The following is an 18,835-nucleotide window of genomic DNA, read 5'->3' on the forward strand; positions in this document are numbered from 1 at the left end:
TAAGACCAGGCTGGCCTCAAACTCAGAGACATCCACCTGCCTCTGTCTCCTGGGTGCAGGGATTAAAGGTGTGCCACACCACCTCCCAGCTCCAAACCAATAATTTAAGAAAACAAACTCAGTGTGATTAGATTGTCCTGATAATCAATCATATGTGCAATTCAATGACATCTTATTGTTCTTTCTAAATCCGCAATTTCCTGGTCACTCTAGAAGCCCAAGTGTTCCTGCATGCATAATGCCTTTGCTCATCTTTTGTTGTTTAAAATGCCAGGCTCAAAGTGGGGCTCCCCAGAGCAGAGCAGGTTTTCTCCTTCCACCTTGTGGATCTGGGGATTAAACTCAGGATGTCAGGCTTGGTGGCAAGCCCCTTCACCTGCTGAGCCGTCTCGCTGGCCCTTCTTTTTTTTAAATCTTATTCTTCTTTATACATTCTGCATATTAGATGCAAGTTTTAAATATTTATGTAATCAGATCCCCAAGGGATCTACGCAATCAGCTCTTTCCCGTTTGAGTTTGTGTTTTTTCCGGAGGCTTATTTAAGAATTCTCTCCTTATCTCAAGGTCATTAAGGTATTCTGGGTTTGATTGTATTTTTTTTGTTTGTTTGCTTGCTTGCTCGCTTCAGTTTTTTGTTTGTTTGTTTGTTTTTTGTTTTGTTTTGTATTTTGCTTTTGTTTTTTCCTCTAAAATCTTGTTTTTGTTTGAGTCTCAGGTTCGCCTAGAAACTGGCTGTCCCTGCCTTCAACCCCTGAATGCTGGGTTACAGTGTAATTATAGGTATATGTCACTAAACCTAGCTTTCCTAAGCCCTTTAGGGTTTGCATTTTATTCTTGAATTTTAACTGGGAATGTATGTGGACTATTCCATAAAGCTAGTTTGTCATATTCCTTGTGGGACAGTGTGTCTTGTCACTGTTTAAGCCCTGTAAATCTTTACAGTGCTTCTGGTATTATTATACCACATTGAATCATGCTATTTCAATAGCTTTGGCTTTATAATGAGTTGTATTTGGCTTATTTCTTCAAGACAGGGTCTCACAGTGTAGTCTAAACTAGCTCAGAACTCAATATATAGAGCAGGATAGCCTCAAATTCCATCTTCAGTCTCAACTCTCCGGGGCTGAGATTTCACCTGTGGACAACCAGAATGAAAGAATTCTTTATTGTTTTATATTAACTTTAAGATCACCCTGTCAAAGTCCAGAGAAACCATGAGGATTTGGTTGTAATTGTGTTAAATGCAGATTGTGCTCTGGAAGAAACAGACTTTATTAACATAGCAATCCTGACTGGTTTGTATGCTGGATACTCCATTTATACACATCCTTGTATGTGTATGTGTATGTGTGTGTGTGTGTGTGTGTGTGTGTGTGTGTGTGTGTGTGTGTGTATGTGTATGTGTGTGTGTGTGTGTGTGTATGTGTATGTGTGTGTGTGTGTGTGTGTATTTGTATTTATATGTGTATGTGTATGTGCATATGTATATGTGTATGTGTATGTGTATATGTATGTGTATGTGTATGTGAATGTGTATGTGTATGTGTATGTGATTGTGAATGTGTATGTGTGTGCGTGTCTATGTGTGTCTGTATGTGTGTATATATTGTATGTATATGTTAATATGGCTGCCAGAGGTTGATACCATTCCCAATCTCTTGCCACCTTAATTTTTGAGGCTTTCTCTCTGAACCCGGAGCTCGTCTATTTGGCTGTGTTCACTGAGCAGGAATGAGGATCCACCTGTCCCCACCTTCTAGAAAGCTCGAGATGCACACCACCTGTTCCAGCTTTTCACGTAGGTGTTGGGACTCCAAAGCCAGGTCCTCATGTTTGCATGTCAAGCGTGTAGTGGCTGGCTCATCTCATCTGCCTAACTCCCCTGTTGGCTTGTTCTTAACTGAAAGCTTAGACTGTTCTTTGTGTCTCTTCTGTTATATTTATGTCCTGCCGTTTTAATTTAGTCTCTTGGATTCAATCGTTATCTAGATTGCTGCTGCCGATGTCTACACCCATGGTTCCAGAATTTTACTAGTCAGCAGTGGTGACGCACATCTTTGGTCCTAGAGCTTGGGAGGCAGAGGCAGGCAGATCCCTGTGAGTTCAAAGCCAGCCTGATCTACCGAGCAAGTTCCAGGACAGCCAGGGCTATACAAAGAAACCCAGCCTTGAAAAAACTAACCAACCAACTAACTAACTAAATGATTGATAGATAGATAAATAGATGATAGATAGATAGATAGATAGATAGATAGATAGATAGATAGATAGATAGATAGAAATAGACTTTACCTGATTTTATATCTGTTACAGTTCAGATCTTGAATGTCGTCCTCCCAAGACTCATGTGCTGGATGCCCAGTCAGTGGAGCTATGGGGAGATGGTAGAATCCTTCAGAAAGGTACTTAGCTGGAGAGCATTAAGTCATAGGTGTGCTATTGAAGATGCTGGGATCCAGGTCCTCTCTTCTTTCTTTCTGCTCCCCAGCTTGCCTGATGTGAGCCGACTTCTCCAAGCAAGATATATGTACCATGCTGCCACAGGCCTGAAGCAACAGAGCTGGGGGACCATGGAGCTGTACCCTTCTTCATAAGTGTATGCGTGTGTGCATGTACACACACACACACACACACACACACACACACACACACACACACACATACTGACTAAGAGCTCTAGGATTTGTCTGTGTCTAGTTATAATCGGCAGGTAATATTACATGTTTGTAAGCACAAAATGGGGCAGACCTTTCCCAGATCTCCAGTATTTGTAAAAATCAAGGTTATCAATTTTATTTATCTACTTTATGTATGTAAGTACAGATGGCTGTGGTTGTAGAGAATTGAACTTGGGACCTCTGGTTCTCTCCAGTTGTGAGGTTAATAATTTAATGACTATGATGAGGTAAGTGATTTCACCACAGAAGGTTACTCTTTGCTTGTTTGTCCAGTGCTGGGAATAGAACTCAGGGCTGTAGCAAGAAGTAATGGTCTCTCACTGGGCTACAGTCCCCAGACTCTCTGTCATAATGCTTGGACTGAAGCTAAAATCTTCAAATTTCTTCTGTTGTTCGTTCGCTTCTCATTTCCATACCAGATGTTTGCCTCAGGAGTCTGTAGTCGTTGGCTCTTTGGCCTCAGTTTGAAGTCATGGGTGGGTATACTTTAGGGATCTCTGTGTATGTCAACATTTTCTTTGATTTTTATGTTGGGACAGGGTGAGGAGGGAATTGGTAAGGGAAGAAAACAGAAGGAAAGAGTGCAGGTCTCCTTGTTTAATATGCAGAATTTCCTCTAGTCCTGCTAGAGGTGTTCTTGTCCAGCCTGTTGCCATATGAAACTCTGGGTCTGAGTCCTCCTCCATAGTGACAACTGCTCACAGTGAACCCTCACCGGTACTTCTGAGTGTAGGGACTCACAGTGAGCCTGATGGGAGATTTGTGGAGAAGGCTCCATAATGATCTAGGCAGAGATTCAACTCTCCTGTTTCCAGTGATCTGCCTGCCTCACACCACCATATATAAGGTGACAGGCGCCTTTTGGACATCTACAATCCTGATACTCTGGAGATGAGACAAGAAAGAAATAGAATTATACCCAATCCTTGAATTTCTACAGAGTTCTGTTCGTCTAAATGTTATGAGTTTTTTATTAAATAAAAAATTTCATCAATATAAAGTATTGAAAGGAATATTTGTATGTCTGTGATTTTTTCTGCAGACTTCTATTTTTCTAAGCAGTGTAGCATTTTAAAATAAAGGGCTGGAGAGATGGCTCAGTGGTTAAGAGCACTGACTGCTTTTCCAGAGGTCCTGAGTTCAATTGCCAGCAACCACATGGTGACTCACAACCATCTGTAATGAGATCTGATGCTCTCTTCTGGTGCATTTGAAGACAGCTACAGTATACTTACATATAATAATAAATAAATTTTTAAAATAAAAATGCTGACCTGGAGGTAGTGGTGCATACCTTTAATCCTGGCAATTGGGAGGCAGAAGAAGATGGATCTCTGAGTTTGAAGCCAGTCTGGTGTAGAGAGTGAGTTCCAGGACAGCCAGCAGAAATCAGTTCCAGAGAAACACTGGCTGTCTCAAAAGTGAATGAATGAATGAAATAAAAATGTTATACATAGGGCCAGTCAGATGTCCTTGGTCTGTGCTGCTGCCAAGGGCTATGATAGCATGGCAGAGGGCCGTGTTGATGTCCGTGGATGATACAGCCACTGGAGACCACACTGAGGTCTGTGGCACGTGCTGGGGCTGGAGACCACGTAGAAGCCCTTTATCACGCCCCTGATGACTCTAAAGGGCAAGGGAGCTACCTTTGCAGTGGTTCAGATGGCTGTAGACTCAGTTGAGAAAGGGCGACATAGAAACTTCTGTGACAACCCTGATCCCTTCTTTAAAAAAAAAAAGTTAACGGTCTAGACAGAAAGTCATCAAAGACAACTCATAAAAACTGAGATAAGGATGCTGAAGCTTAGTCTCCATGATGGATGGCTTCTGGCAGGGGTGCAGGTCGGGAAGGACTCAGTGTTCTTTAAAGGACTGGCCACCAAGGAGTCTGACCATTCTCCAGAGAGTATATGGGGAATGTGAATTGGACTTACTGTTTCTTCTTTTTTGGGGGGAGTGTGTCATAAGATTTGGGGGACAGACCTGAGAGGATTGGGAAATGAGTGTGATCAAGGTACATGATGTGAAATTCCTAAACAGTTGGTGAAAATATTACATTGGAAAAAGAAAAGAAGAATGTCGTGGCAGGAAAATGGGTACAACTGGAAATAATGATAAACAGATAAAATCATCCTCCACAAAGACAAGAATGTTATTAATGTAGAAATACTGTTATAAACTCTTTACCTAAAAATCTAAAAATATCATCCAATCTTCCAAAACTATAGAGTCTCTTGGGAGGCGGATGAATCTGGAACTTGCTTTAAAATTCTTCATTAGTGGGCTGGAGAGATGGCTCAGTGGTTAAGAACACTGACTGCACTTGCAGAGGTCCTAAATTCAATTCCCGGCAACCACATGGTGGCTCACAACCATCTGTAATGGGATCTGATGCCCTCTTCTAGTATGCCTGAAGAGAGCAATGGTGTACTCATATACATAAAATATGTAAATAATCTTAAAAAAAAAAAGTCTTCGCTGGGCGTGATGGTGCATGCTTTTAATCCCAGCACTTGGGAGGCAGAGGCAGGCGAATTTCTGAGTTCGAGGCCAGCTTGGTCTACAGAGTGAGTTCCAGGACAGCCAAGGCTACACAAAGAAACCCTGTCTTAGAAAAAAAAGAAGAAAAGAAAAGAAAAAAAAAAGAAAGAAAGAAAGAAAGAAAGAAAGAAAGAAAAGTCTTCATTACTGAACAATTTTTTTGATATATTTAATCTTCAGTGTTGTGTAGGAGAGGGTCTAAGATTTTTCCTCTGTTGGCTACCCAGTCACTTCAGCAACATCCTTTGAATGATTTATCTTTTGTCGGCTTAGATTTTTTCAAAACCTACTTTAATAAGGGTTCTCAAACCGTTTGGCCTCTGCCCCTTCTAGCTCACCATGCAAAGATATGGGAGAAAAGATGGTAAATAGGACAAGAGGATGTGGACCTGTTTAGGAACAGTTCTTTTTTTTTTTTTTTAAGATTTATTTATTTATTATATGTAAGTACACTGTAGCTGTCTCCAGACAATCCAGAAGAGGGCATCAGATTTCATTATGGATGGTTGTGAGCCACCACGTTGTTGGGACCTTCGGAAGAGCAGTCGGCTCTCTCAACCCCTGAGCCATCTCGCCAGCCCCTAGAAACAGTTCTTTGGGGACAATTCTAATTTCCTTTTGTCAGGATACCAGCAGTCCAGTTCAAAAATGTCACCAAACTTGAATTAGCAGTGGTGGCATGATCCAGCACAAACAGCCAGGCCTCCACCGAGTAGCCACGAGTCAGCAGGAGGTACCAGGACCAGCCAGGGTTGCTAGGAGAAGTTCTCTGCTGTGCCTCTTAGTGAAGTGAAGACTCAACACCAAAGAGGCACTGCGCGGCTAGCTATGCAAGCGCCCCATCACTGTATATGAGTCCTATTTATACTCTCTCCAAATGCCACGTGTTCTCTCTGCGGTCTCGCTTCAGCAAAACATCCCGTGGGTCTGGATCATGCGACACAACCAGAAATTTCTACTTCAAGCTTTTTCTTTGACAGGTTGGACTTTCATGCTAAACTCTCTTTGAGTTAAGGTGCTTTCTAGGTTCCCCCGTTGTTTGCTTGTTTGTTTGTTTGTTTTTTAATTCTCCACTGCATTTCTCACTTCTTGTTTGTCACTTAAGTCTAACCATAGGCGCGACTCTCCATGGTTTGAGGGTAATCATAGCCTTGCGCTTTCTGCAGCATCCCAGGGTGCACTCCCTTCGAAAGCCTGCGACAACCATCTGTTCTTTCTCCCCCTCTCTACATTCAGTCATCTCCTGCTGTGTGTTAATCTGCAGATGCTACCAAACACATACAGGGTTAAATATACTTTCTCATTAAAAAAAAAAAAAAAACCAAAACACATCTAAAGTTGCAAGCTTTTAAATTCAACAAAAGAAACTCCCAAACGAACCAGAACATGACACACAGAGTGAAGCATCATTTTTTTTTTTTAAGATTTATTTATTTATTATATGTAAGTACACTGTAGCTGTCTTCAGACGCACCAGAAGAGGGCATCAGATCTCATTACGGGTGGTTGTGAGCCACCATGTGGTTGCTGGGATTTGAACTTTGGACCTTCGGAAGAGCAGTCGGGTGCTCTTACCAACTGAGCCATCTCACCAGCCCAAGCATCATTTTAAAAAAGAAACTAATAATAAGAAATAATTTAAGCCGGGCGTGGTGGCGCATGCCTTTAATCCCAGCACTCGGGAGGCAGAGGCAGGCAGATTTCTAAGTTCGAGGCCAGCCTGGTCTACAAAGTGAGTTCCAGGACAGCCAGGGCTATACAGAGAAACCCTGTCTCGAAAAACCAAAAAAAAAAAAAAAAAAAGAAAAGAAAAAGAAAAAGAAATAATTTAAAATTATGGGACAGAGACTTGTCTGGTGCTAGTCCAAACACAGTAAGATATATTAAAAGGAAGAATAGTTGGATTATAAGCAAATAACATTATCTATCTATCTATCTATCTATCTATCTATCTATCCATCTATCTATCTGAGATCAGGTCTCACTGTATAGCTCAGGCTAGCCTGGAACTTGCTACATAGACCAGACTGGCCTGGAACTCAGTGATCTTATCTCTGCTTCTGGGGTACTGGGACTAACCATGTCCTGCCACAAGTTATATTTATATGATATACTTCATACACAGCGCACAGCCAATTAAAATTACTCAGAAAGCTTGAGTGTAAAGGCAGAAAGACTTACTGAGAAAATACATATAAAAGGAAAGTCATCCTGGACCGGAGGTCTAGCTCAGCTTTCTTAGCACTCACAAGGCCCCAAGTTCACTATCTGGCATCACAAAACAAGAGTGAGGAAGAACATGTCACATAGAGGAATCAGGTAAGCAGGCATGGGGGCTGGGATACGGAGACAAGTTGGGAACACTAAGCAGTAAGTAGAGTGTTAAATACCAGGCAGGTGAGGAGGTACTTATGAGAGAGGAAATGATAAGCTCTACTCATATTAAGAAGGGCCTTGGGCTGGAGAGATGGCTCAGCGGTTAAGGGCATTGTCTGCTCTCCCAGAGGTCATGAGTTCAAATCCCAGCAACCACATGGTGGCTCATAACCATCTGTAATGGGATTCAATGTCCTCTTCTGGTATGTCTGAAGACAGCTACAGTGTGCTCAAATATATAAGATAAATAAATCTTAAGAAGGAGAAGGGGAAAGAAGAAGAAGAAGGAGGAGGAGGAGGAGGAGGAAGAGGAAGAAGAAGAAGAAGAAGAAGAAGAAGAAGAAGAAGAAGAAGAAGAAGAAGAAGAAGAAGAAGAAGAAGAAGAAGAAAGATTGTCCACAGGTAATGTGGGATGAGTGGGAGCCTATATCTCTGCATTGTCTGCAACAGTCCCCTCAAATAGGAGAGAGATAAAAGATGGCACTGGGATGTAGCTCAGCTGGCAGAGTCTCGCTTAGCACACACAACCTTCCACAGGCCATGAAGTGGGAGTGTTGCTCATGTAGCACACACCGCCTACTTACCACACTAATGAACACATGCTGTAAGAGGAAGAAACATACAACTAGAGTGTTAGTCAAATGCTTCTTACCAAGAGGGGTGAAAAGTCAAATTCATTATCCTTCGGAACATCAGAAGAGCAGAGGGCATGTTCTGCCCATAAGGACGTTCCTGGGAATGCTTCTCATAGTGTAGGATGCGTGTGAAGGTAACACAAGCTTGGGTACTTTCATTTGATCCTGCATGTGGAGTTTCATTATTATCATTTTTTCTTAAACTGTTTTTCATAGGCTCTTTCCTTTTGATGCTATGTCCAAAGCCATGAGTATGCTCAGGCTACAGAAGAGGCTTGCCTCTAGTACCCTCCACTGTAGGAAAAGGAAGATCTGGTTGGACCCCAAAAAAGACCAATGAAATCGCCAATGCCAACTCCCGCCAGCAGATCAGGAAGTTGATCAAAGATGGGCTGATCATCCGGAAGCCTGTGATTGTCCATTCCTGGGCTCGCTGACAGAAAAACACCTTGGCCAGATGGAAGGACAGGAATATGGGCATAGGGAAGAGGAAGGGTATTGCCAATGCTCAGATGCTGAGAAGGTGACCTGGATGAGAAGGGTGAGGATCCTGCGCCAGCTTCTCAGGAGATACCAGGAATCTAAGAAGATTGACCGCCATATGTATAAGAGCCTGTACCTGAAGGTCAAAGGGAATGTATTCAAAAACAAGCGGATCTTCATGGAGCACATCCACAAACTGAAGGCAGACAAGGCCCGCAAGAGCTCCTGCCTGACCAGGCTGAGGCTCGCAGGTCTAAGACCAAGAAAGCACGAAAGTGCCGAGAGGAGTGCCTCCAGGCCAAGAAGGAAGAGGCCATCAAGACTCTGTCCAAGGAGGAAGAGACCAAGAAATAAAGCTTCCCTCATGTCTGTACATAGTGGCCTGTCTGTGGCCTCACGTGGATCAGTCATTGAAATAAAACAAGCCATTGTCCATTAACAACAAAAAAATGATTTTCATACATTTGACCATATTTATCCCTCTCCCAAATCCTCCAAGATCCTCTCTACCTCCCTACCCACCCAACTTCCTGCTCCCTGTCTTAAAAACAAAGCACAAAACAATTAAAACAAACAAAATTCCAATAAGACAACAACAATGACGATGACGACAACAACAACAACAGTAAATCCCAAAGCAAAAAAGCACACAAAGAAACAGTCTATTTTGTGTTTGTCAAATACTCTTGGGTACAAGGCTTGCCCTGGAGTGTGGCTGATATCCTCAGTGACACTCCATTGGAGAAAACTGATTTTACCTTTCCCAGCAAGTGGTTTTTGGTTAGGTATGGGACTGCACGCCTACTTCTTCTCTGTCTGTGCTGGGATTTAAATCTGAGAAAGTTTTACATGTGTTGCCACAGTTGCTGAGGTCATATGTGTATCAGTCCTGTTGTGTCTGGAAGACACTGTCACTTCTTGGTGTCTTCCATCCCTTCTGGCTCTCGCATTCTTTCTGCCTCTTCTTCCACACAGCTCCCTAAGCCTAAGAGGAAGGTTTGACAAATATCCACAAACCCTCAGATAAGACTGAGTGTTCCTGTAAGGGTCCATGATTCCCCAAAGAATGATACCCCATTACGTAAATGCAAAGAGTGTTTTATTCTGCAGAAGTCCAGCATGCTGGGGTCTCCCATTACCAAGCTAGAGAGACAACTAAGTGAACTCGCAGGCTTGATTTAAAGCACATTAGGGGATCCTGGGAATAGGTGATCTTTATCTTACTCCATTTCTAGGGACATTCCATTATGGGGGACTGGGGGTCTAGAAACTGTTGTTGGGGAAGTCTGGAAAATGTTGAGGCAGTCTGGCAACTGCTGCTGACCCATTGTCCTTGCTTCAGGCCAGGTGGTGGGCAGCTTCTGAGGCCTGAACTTGCCCAGTTCTTGGAAACAGATATTTAGACCCGAACTGCCAATTTTTGAAGGCTGTCATGGAGTCAGCCTTTTTTGTTCCGAAGTCTCTCACTGTCTGCACGTTGTCTAGTTGTGGGCCTCTGAACCCGTTCCCATTCCTTGGTGAGAAGCTTCTATGACGGTGAAGGCTAAGCAGTGCTCTGGTCTGGATCCCAGCCTAGTGTGGTGGCTGTGAGTCCTTGGTAGAAACTGACTCTGTGTCACAAAGGAGTGGAGATGGGTGGGCTTGAAGGAATGTCTGAGAGAGGCAGTGGGGGAGAGAAGGAGAATTACACATTTGGAGTTTCTTTTTTTTTTTTTTTTATGAGACAGGGTTTCTCTGTGTAGCCCTGCCTGTCCTGGCACTCACTTTGTAGACCAGGCTGGCCTTGAACTCAGAAATCTGCCTGCCTCTACCTCCCGAGTGCTGAAATTAAAGGCATGCGCCACCACCACCACTGCCCGGCACATTTGGAGTTTCTTAAAGTTCTTAGCTGCAAGCAGAGTCTCCTCTCTAACCCTGATGTTAACATATGCTCTTCTGTACCTTTTTCTCTTGATGGAGTTGCTTTGATCAGTTACTGACTGTCCGCTGTTTGATCCCACCCCGAGGGTTTCTATCTTCCTCTCATTTTCTTAGAGGCCACCATGAGCTTAGCGGGTTGGAGCCACCTCTGTGAAGTCAGAACGTGTATTCTCATAGCCAGCAGTGCTACAGTCTTTCCGGTTTTGATGACGTTACCAGGGAGGGATTTGGAAGATGAGTTCCATAAGGGTAGTGCGGTATGGTTGGTCTAATGACCACCTGCTAGGCAGGAAGCCGGGAGACTGGGCATTCTCCCACGGCACCAGGCAGGAGTGAAACGAGAAAGGTTAGGGAGGGGGAAGGATGGCAGTGGAATAGCAGGGCTGTTCCTACTGCTTCTCATTCATTGCCAGTGCCCTTCCCTCGTGTGGGCGGCTGTTTACTCTTCTTATCCTTCTCCAGTCTCGTCCTAGGGAGTCTGATGGAGCAAAGGCTGTTCAAACCAAGCAATCAAGCCCTGTAGGAAGAAGTAGTTGGTCCGTTGTGATTACAATTAAGCTGTAGACTGTAGTCCAGAGAACAGCCTCTAAGACAGGAAGCGGTCAAGAGTCCCTGTGGCATGGTGGCATACAGTGTGAAGTGACAGTGACTAACTGAACACTTAGCAGATGCTGGGTGAAAATGATGGGATGTCATTGTTCAGAGCAAGCTCCTGCTTGCATGCTCCAAGAGTCCAACGTCAGAGTGGAGATTACACACCTCCTAAGCACTTGGCACCAGATGGACCAGCATTTCCAAAAACCCAGAGTCCAGGCTGAGTGACCTGAACTAGGAGCTGAGCTGGCTTTTGCTTCCATTGTTACAGGAAAGAGATGCCAGGCTGGGGTGTGATGTAGTGGGACAGTGCTTGCCTAGCACAATCAAGGTCTCGTGTTTGGTCCCCAGAGCTGTACAGATCTGCTTTATCTTACTTCTCATAGACTTGTACTGTTCATGCAATGATCCCATGTTTTACTCCTGCCCAGTGGGAGCCCTCGTCCTATTTTGTAAAATGGAGGATGCTTCAATTTTATTTATCTCTAACAAAGGTGGTTAGAACCGTAACCCATTCAGTAGTAAGTTTTCTTTTTGACAAATATATGACCTGTGTTTTGTTTTCACTACTGCTCTGAGACAGTCTTATTATTCCTATGTTATAAGAGTTCAGGAGGGCCAGGCAGTGGTGGCGCACGCCTTTAAACCCAGCACTTGGGAGGCAGAGGCAGGCGGATTTCTGAGTCTAGGCCAGCCTGGTCTACAGAGTGAGTTCCAGGACAGCCAGGGCTACAAAGAGAAACCCTGTCTCGGAAAAAAAAAAGCAGCAAAACAATCAAACAAATAAAGGTTCAGGAGGATTAGTGGGTCTCTAGCTCCATTCTTATAATAAATTAACACATGAACCCCACTTTGAAATTACATATGGCATAGCTTAATTTACAACAGACATCTGTACTCTTATGTCTACTGAAGCATTGGCCAGTCACAGGATCAATTGCAGTGAGTACCAAGGATGAACAAAAAAAGTGCATTACCTGTAGCTACGCAGCGGATCCCACATCATCGATGGAACTCAACCCTGTATTAAGTGAAATAAACCGGGGTGAAGAAAAACGGGCATCTTCTAGTTTCACTCATGATGGATTATGAAAAGGCTTTGTTCAGAGAGGCTGAACCCATGGTCACTGGAGGCTGGGGACAGTAAGGGGTGGAGGGATGGGTGCTTAGTTACAGCAGAAGAGCCAAGAAGCTGTGTGTGCTTTTTCACAGGAGGGTGTCAAGGGGAACAGTCATAGTGTGTATCTTAACAAACAAACAAATGAACAAGAAAGGTTTTGAATGTTTTCATCACAGAGAAATGACAAGTGTTTGAAGATTTTGATATCTGCACTGATTTAAACACTAGACAATGAATAAATGTACCCCAATACCACGTGATATTCTATTGAACCCAGGGCTGTCCATATACAAGACAAGCACTTGCCCACTGAGCTATACCCTCACCAATGCATACTGGTTTTACTGTTGTTATAATCTTACATCAGCTAATGAACTATTTAAAAAGCCAACACTGTACAGGAGGTCAGGAAACATCTGGCTTGAGCCAGATGATATGCAATGGTTATGTGATGACACCACCTAAGCAGCAGCCATGGATCTTCTGTGCTCTCTGGTGAGGTCCTGGTAGGTTAACTCTGGCCTTTTGTGCCTGGAAGATCAGGGATGAGGATGGAAACTCAAACTGCAGGAAACTCACAAGGCAGGGAAATATGCAACTTCTCCTTTAAAGTACAGCCTAGGCTGGTCGAAAATTTGCAAACTTGCTTCACTTTCTTTTTTTTTTTTAAGATTTATTTATTATATGTAAGTACACTGTAGCTGTCTTCGGATACTCCAGAAGAGGGCATCAGATTTCGTTATGCATGGTTGTGAGCCACCATGTGGTTGCTGGGATTTGAACTTGGGACCTCCGGAAGAGCAGTCGGTGCTCTAACCACTGAGCCATCTCACCAGCCCCTTGCTTCACCTTCTTCTTCTTCTTTTTTTTTTTTTAAGATTTATTTATTATTATATATAAGTACACTGTAGCTGTCTTCAGACACTCCAGAAGAGGGCGTCAGATCTTGTTACAGATGGTTGTGAGCCACCATATGGTTGCTGGGATTTGAACTCCAGACCTTCGGAAGAGCAGTCGGGTGCTCTTACCCACTGAGCCATCTCGACAGCCCCTTGCTTCACCTTCTTGATTGCAGTGTTCACCCACAGCAGCTAGGAGAGGGACCGGTGGGTGTGTTTTCACCCAAGCCGAGGAGTGAACTCAGGGCCAGCAGCCCTGGAACTGGACCATCTGTCCTCCAGCCTTCCTGATCCTTTGTGGTGCTTGGCTGGCAGAAATTTGCCTTATCTGATCTATCGATCTAGTTTTAAGTTACTCTAGGACACAGAAAACACCACCACCACCAATTATCGACTGGCCAATTCTCTGGGTGCCCCGCCTTCTACCCGGTTGACACATAAAACTCCCCATTAAAGAGAATATCTGAAGGACCTCAGTGTGAGGTGGAAGTCTGCAGTCTCCACACAGATCCACGCTGTCCCAGGGAGGTGCTTAGCATGCTTTGCGGACCAATGCCAGCAACCTCCAGCGTGCTCAGAGGAGGTTCATTTTTGCTTGCAATTAATAAAGTATTTGTCTTTCCTTCTGTCTAACCCTGAGCCAACCACTTTGCCCAGGCTTGTCAGGGACACAGAGGTAACCAGGCATACCGGACGAAAGGGAGACAGAGTGATTGGAGATAGAGATGCTCTTTCATAAGTCCAAGAGGGTGAGCAAGGCCAAATAGACAAGGAGCTCTGGCTTCCAAAGGGACAAAGCCCAGACTGGTGGAGAAGGTGTGTTGCTTCAAAGGGTTCCTAGGACCCCAATAAGCCAGCCTGTCCCAGCTCCAGAGCCTTGTACCCCAATTATACAGCAGCTGCTGGTGCCAGATTACTTCAATCAGCTTTGGAAGCTGTGGCTAGGGTTAAGAGAGGTCAGTGGACCGGGCGTGGTGGTGCACGCCTTTAATTCCAGCACTTGGGAGGCAGAGGCAGGCAGATTTCTGAGTTCGAGGCCAGCCTGGTCTACAGAGTGAGTTCCAGGTCAGCCAGGGATACATAGAGAAACCCTGTCTCGAAAAACCAAAAAAAAAAAAAAAAAAAAAAGAAAAAGGAAAAGGAAAAGAAAAAGGAAAAGGAAAAGAAAAAGAAAAAGAAAAAGAAAAAGAAAAAGAAAAAGAAAAAGAAAGAGAAAGAGAAAGAGAAAGAGAAAGAGAAAGAGAAAGAGAAAAAGAGAGAGGTCAGGTCAGTGGAATGGGAGACCAGCAGGCTGTCAAAGCTGGCCTAGCACCTTATAGCAGGAGTACTTGTCTCAGCACCACTGCAGACACTGGTCAGCTAAGCCACTAGGAGGCTCTCCTAAACACTGGGTAAGGGACTGCCAGGAGAAATGGCTCAGCCATTATGAGCACTGGGTGCTCTTGTAGAGGACCTAGGTCCCAGTACCCACACCAGACAGCTCACAACTGCCACCAACTTTAGGGGGATCTGACGCCTTCTTCTGATTTCTCTGGCTGGGCACCTGTGCTCACGTGTTACACATACAGACAAACACGTATACACATAAAAATAAAAATGTATTATGCATATGTATTTGTGTCTGCAGTGGGTACACGAACATGTGTGCAGGTGTCCTTGGAAACGTAAGAGGTGTCGAATCCCCTGGAGATGGAGTTTCAGGTGGTTGGGAGCTGCCCAGTGATGCTGTGAACCCAAACTGGGTCCTCTGCAGGAGCGCGGACACTGAAGTAGAAACTTTAGGGGTTCTTTGCAGGTCGGCTGTGTTGGATGGTGTGTTGCTGGGGCAAACACATGAAGGCGTGTTTTCCTGAAGCGGACACAGGAAAGACTAAGGTAGCCTGGTGAAGGAACGTTTCACTGAAGCAGACACAGGAGAGAGGATGTTCTGCTAAAGCAAACCAGCGAAAGGACACGCGATGAAGGTTCTTTGCTCACAACACACACGTTGGTCCGCCTTACATGGAGTTTTGAGCTGCATCTGTTGGGACTCCAATGACTCAGGCTGAGTGGATGCACGTGCTGAGGCAGACAAGGCACGTAGAGGACATGCGAGGTTTGGAGGATACAAATAGGACTTGACAGAGTGAGGAGTGACAGAGAGAGCGCTTGGCTTGCCGGTATAGCTAGCTGTGTCATGCTTTCGGGTCTCGGAGTCTTCACTGAGCTTCACTTTGCTGAGAGAGGCACGGATGAGGACGTTCCTCCAGGCCCTTCCTGCTGACTCGAGCCAAAGCTGGCTCTGCTAGGTAGTGCCACGGCTGCTGATTCCTGTTTGCTCTCCCGACTCTACCGACCTGTGCTACTGGTGTATCTGTGAAGGGTTCGAGAGTGGATCAAGCTGCCGCTGCTAACCTATGAACCGAACTGCTGATTTCCAGACAACACAGACAGGAGCTGCTCTAAAAAACCTTTCAAAACAGGTCCACTGCACCCCACCCCATCCACCCATCCTTTGCCACTACCTCTGGTAGGTGGTGGGCTAAAACGGAGGTTGAAGCGTTTAAGAAGTACCACTAAAAATAAGGTTTGAAAAACTTAAAGTTCCAATATACTCCTAATCTCTAAGCCATGTCTTCAGTCCCGAACTGAGGGGGTGGGGACAAATGAAGCCGGTGACCTTGTGTTGGGGTGATGGGCTGTGTCAGGAACACTGGTGCGTCAGAGGGCCCCACACCTGTCCCTGCTGCAGCCTGAGCATGCTGGCTCAGAATGGCCTGGACGGACGTGTATGGGTTTTACCTTTGCAGTGCTGGAGCCAGCCACACTGTGTGAGCACTCAACCTAGCTGTCCCCTCCGCTGGGTCAGCAGCATAGGAATGTTGGTTCCTGGGTTGTGTTTTCTGCCTGCGAGCCACAGCTTTAGTGCTAATTGGATGCATTACAGCCAAACCTGTCAGGGCAGGTTACTCTGCATGTTTTCAAGGTTGGGGACAAAAAAAAAAAATCCCTTCCCCCCAAAAAACCAAAACAACAAAAACAATCTCTGCAACACACACACACACACACACACACACACACACACACCAAATTTAGCATAACAGACCAAACAATCAACACACACAAACAAAACAAGCACAATGGATTTTCAGGTTTGGAGAAGAGACGGCAGGGATGTCAGCTTCCAGCAATTATCTACATAGCGGAAGCTGCATTCCATCTCAGGTGTTAACTTGAAACAGTATTCACTGAAAGTTGCTGCTTTAGGCTCTAACGTTAACCAAAATTTTAAAACTTTCCCCTCAGGGATTAAAAACACTATAGATGATTTTCCAAAATCAGATGTCCAAACCACAGAGAAGTCACAAATGCCAGTTGCTGTAAGTGACCCCGCTTGGGGGTGAGGGTGACCCAACCCAAGCTCAGAGACCCAACCAGATGAGCTTGTTAGGGCTTGGTGTTGTAACAGAGTCTGTACACTAGGTGGCGCTCAGAGCCAAGACTGAAGCCAAGAGGGATTCGTGAAAACATCGGACTTGCAGGGTTCTGAAGGATAAAAATGAAATTCTCAGAAGAGTTCACAATCGGACTGGTGTGTTGGAAACATGACAGCGGACAAATTTAAAATCACAATAATGAGCTGAACATGTGGACAGATTGTGCCAATAAAGACGGAAGAACTTTCTGGCAGGGGTGGTGTGTGTGTTGAGGCAGGAGGATTGGGAGTTCAAGACCAGGGAGGGCTACATAGGGAGATCAATAAACACAAAAGAAAAGCAAACAAAATAATAAGAAAGAAAACAACCCTAAATAAACCCAAGAAAAAAGGATTGCTCGAAGAGACAGATAGCGTAAGAGATTGTATTTTACTGTCCAGCCCAATAGAGACAATTTGGGCTTGTGATGGTTGTGATTAAATTGATAACAATTTATCCTCAAGTCATAAGCAGACAGGCGATGATAAAAATCATTCTCAATGAGAACTGGGAGCCAGTGAGATGGCACAGCAGGTAACATGTCTGCCGGACGCCAAGTGCTGACCTTGTGTCAGATTCCCAGGCCCACGGGAAGGTTCCGACCTCCACGTGCCACACATACATCATTCACACACAGGAATAATAAATAATAATCTGGGAAATGTACGTGACTCTGTAGATTCTCCCGAGGCCTTGGTAAAGAAGTTCTGCTTGTCCTTCTGTTGGGATGGGTTGGAAACATGAGGTCTATTTTGTCTGTCACCAGAGACACAGAGGTACCGACCGGGAGGAGTGTCTTCCTGACTGACACAAGGCCGGCCTGACATTCCCCCAGCATGTCTGATGTGGAATGGCTTTTGTTGTTGTGCAGGGATATGGTGGCTAATAATGACTGTCAACCTGACAAGATGGAGAACTGCAGAAGGGACACCTCGGGATCTGTCTGGGAGGGGGGGTCCTAGACCGGCTGAGATGGCAAGGTCCTCCCACTGGGTGGGACCATTCCATGGCATGGGGTGAGCCAAAGTGGGCTGAGGCACCTGCATCCATTTGCTGCTTCCCGACCGTGGACTCGATGTGACCAGCTGTCTCATAATCTCTCTCCTGGTGGACTTGGACCCCCAAACTGTCAGGCAACAATACCCTTCCCTAGGTTACTTTTGTTGGATATTTTGTCATAGCAAGGAGAAAGGCCACTAACTCAAGACACGTAGGAGGTCACACTATAAGTAGCACCTCTAGTTGGCAGTCCTACTGGCTAATGAAAAGCCTTACTCATCTTTGCTCTCTACAGCAATCCTGGCGATTTCAGCTAACCTATTCCCGTGCGCAATCCCTCCATGGAAGTTTGAGACAAGCTGTGGTACTCATGATTGGTCCTTGCACACGGGATGCCCCTGAGCTGACTCCCAGTCGGGGCTTCTTAGGCCCCTTTGCTTGGGAAAGGCAGATGCTTATCGGATATTCATCTTTTGGAAATCTTTCTTCAAAAACAGGATGGTTGTCACCTAACGTCTCTAAAGCATTCAAAGCTATTATTAATTTTCCAGGAACCCGAAGTGCTGAGCTCACAATCAGATTCGAAAGTTTAGTCAAGCATTCAAGTGTGTCGACATCTTAGTAACAAACACATTCTGGAACTTTAGACAGGATGTTGGCTTGGTGCATCTTAGACTTTGTGACTTCATATGGACAATAAATGGCTACCACCTTCTTATTTTGTCAAGGAAAATATTTAAAGGAGTAGATACTACTACTACTAACATTTCATTGAAGGATATTTCAGTACTGTAGATGTTGGTATAGTCTTACAATAAAGAGTAAATTCATGCTGGTAACTTTTAAATTATTTTTCATTCCTGCATAGCTAAAAATTTGTCCTTGGCCATAATCTGGGGACAAATGTCTCACTTAGCACAATCACGTCATTTAAAAAGCTGTGGAATGAAGCATTTCTGCCTGTCAGGGAGAGGTGCACCGTGGTAGCTTAGGCCTGCGTCTCTCGCATGAGAGAGGCTGAGGAAGAGTCTGTGTTTCAAAGCCAGCTTGAGCTACACAGTAAGACTGACTCTAATCTTGGCAACTAACCAATACAAAGAGAGCATACACCACTTATGCAACTAACTGGGGACAT

The 18,835-nt window shown here is 44.7% G+C and overlaps 1 long non-coding RNA gene and 1 pseudogene across 1 annotated transcript; both read left to right on the forward strand.

Annotated features, from left to right (window-relative positions):
- The first annotated feature begins 456 nt into the window (after nt 1-456).
- Gm20609 (predicted gene 20609) lies at nt 457-3,689 on the forward strand. Its single transcript, NR_152791.1, has 4 exons — nt 457-573; nt 1,679-1,798; nt 2,314-2,402; nt 2,489-3,689. It is a non-coding gene; the product is annotated as a predicted gene 20609 (long non-coding RNA).
- On the forward strand, nt 8,442-9,146 carry Rpl19-ps2 (ribosomal protein L19, pseudogene 2; annotated as a pseudogene).

Source organism: Mus musculus, chromosome 10 (assembly GCF_000001635.26).
Source record: "Mus musculus strain C57BL/6J chromosome 10, GRCm38.p6 C57BL/6J".
NCBI classification, from domain to species: domain Eukaryota; kingdom Metazoa; phylum Chordata; class Mammalia; order Rodentia; family Muridae; genus Mus; species Mus musculus.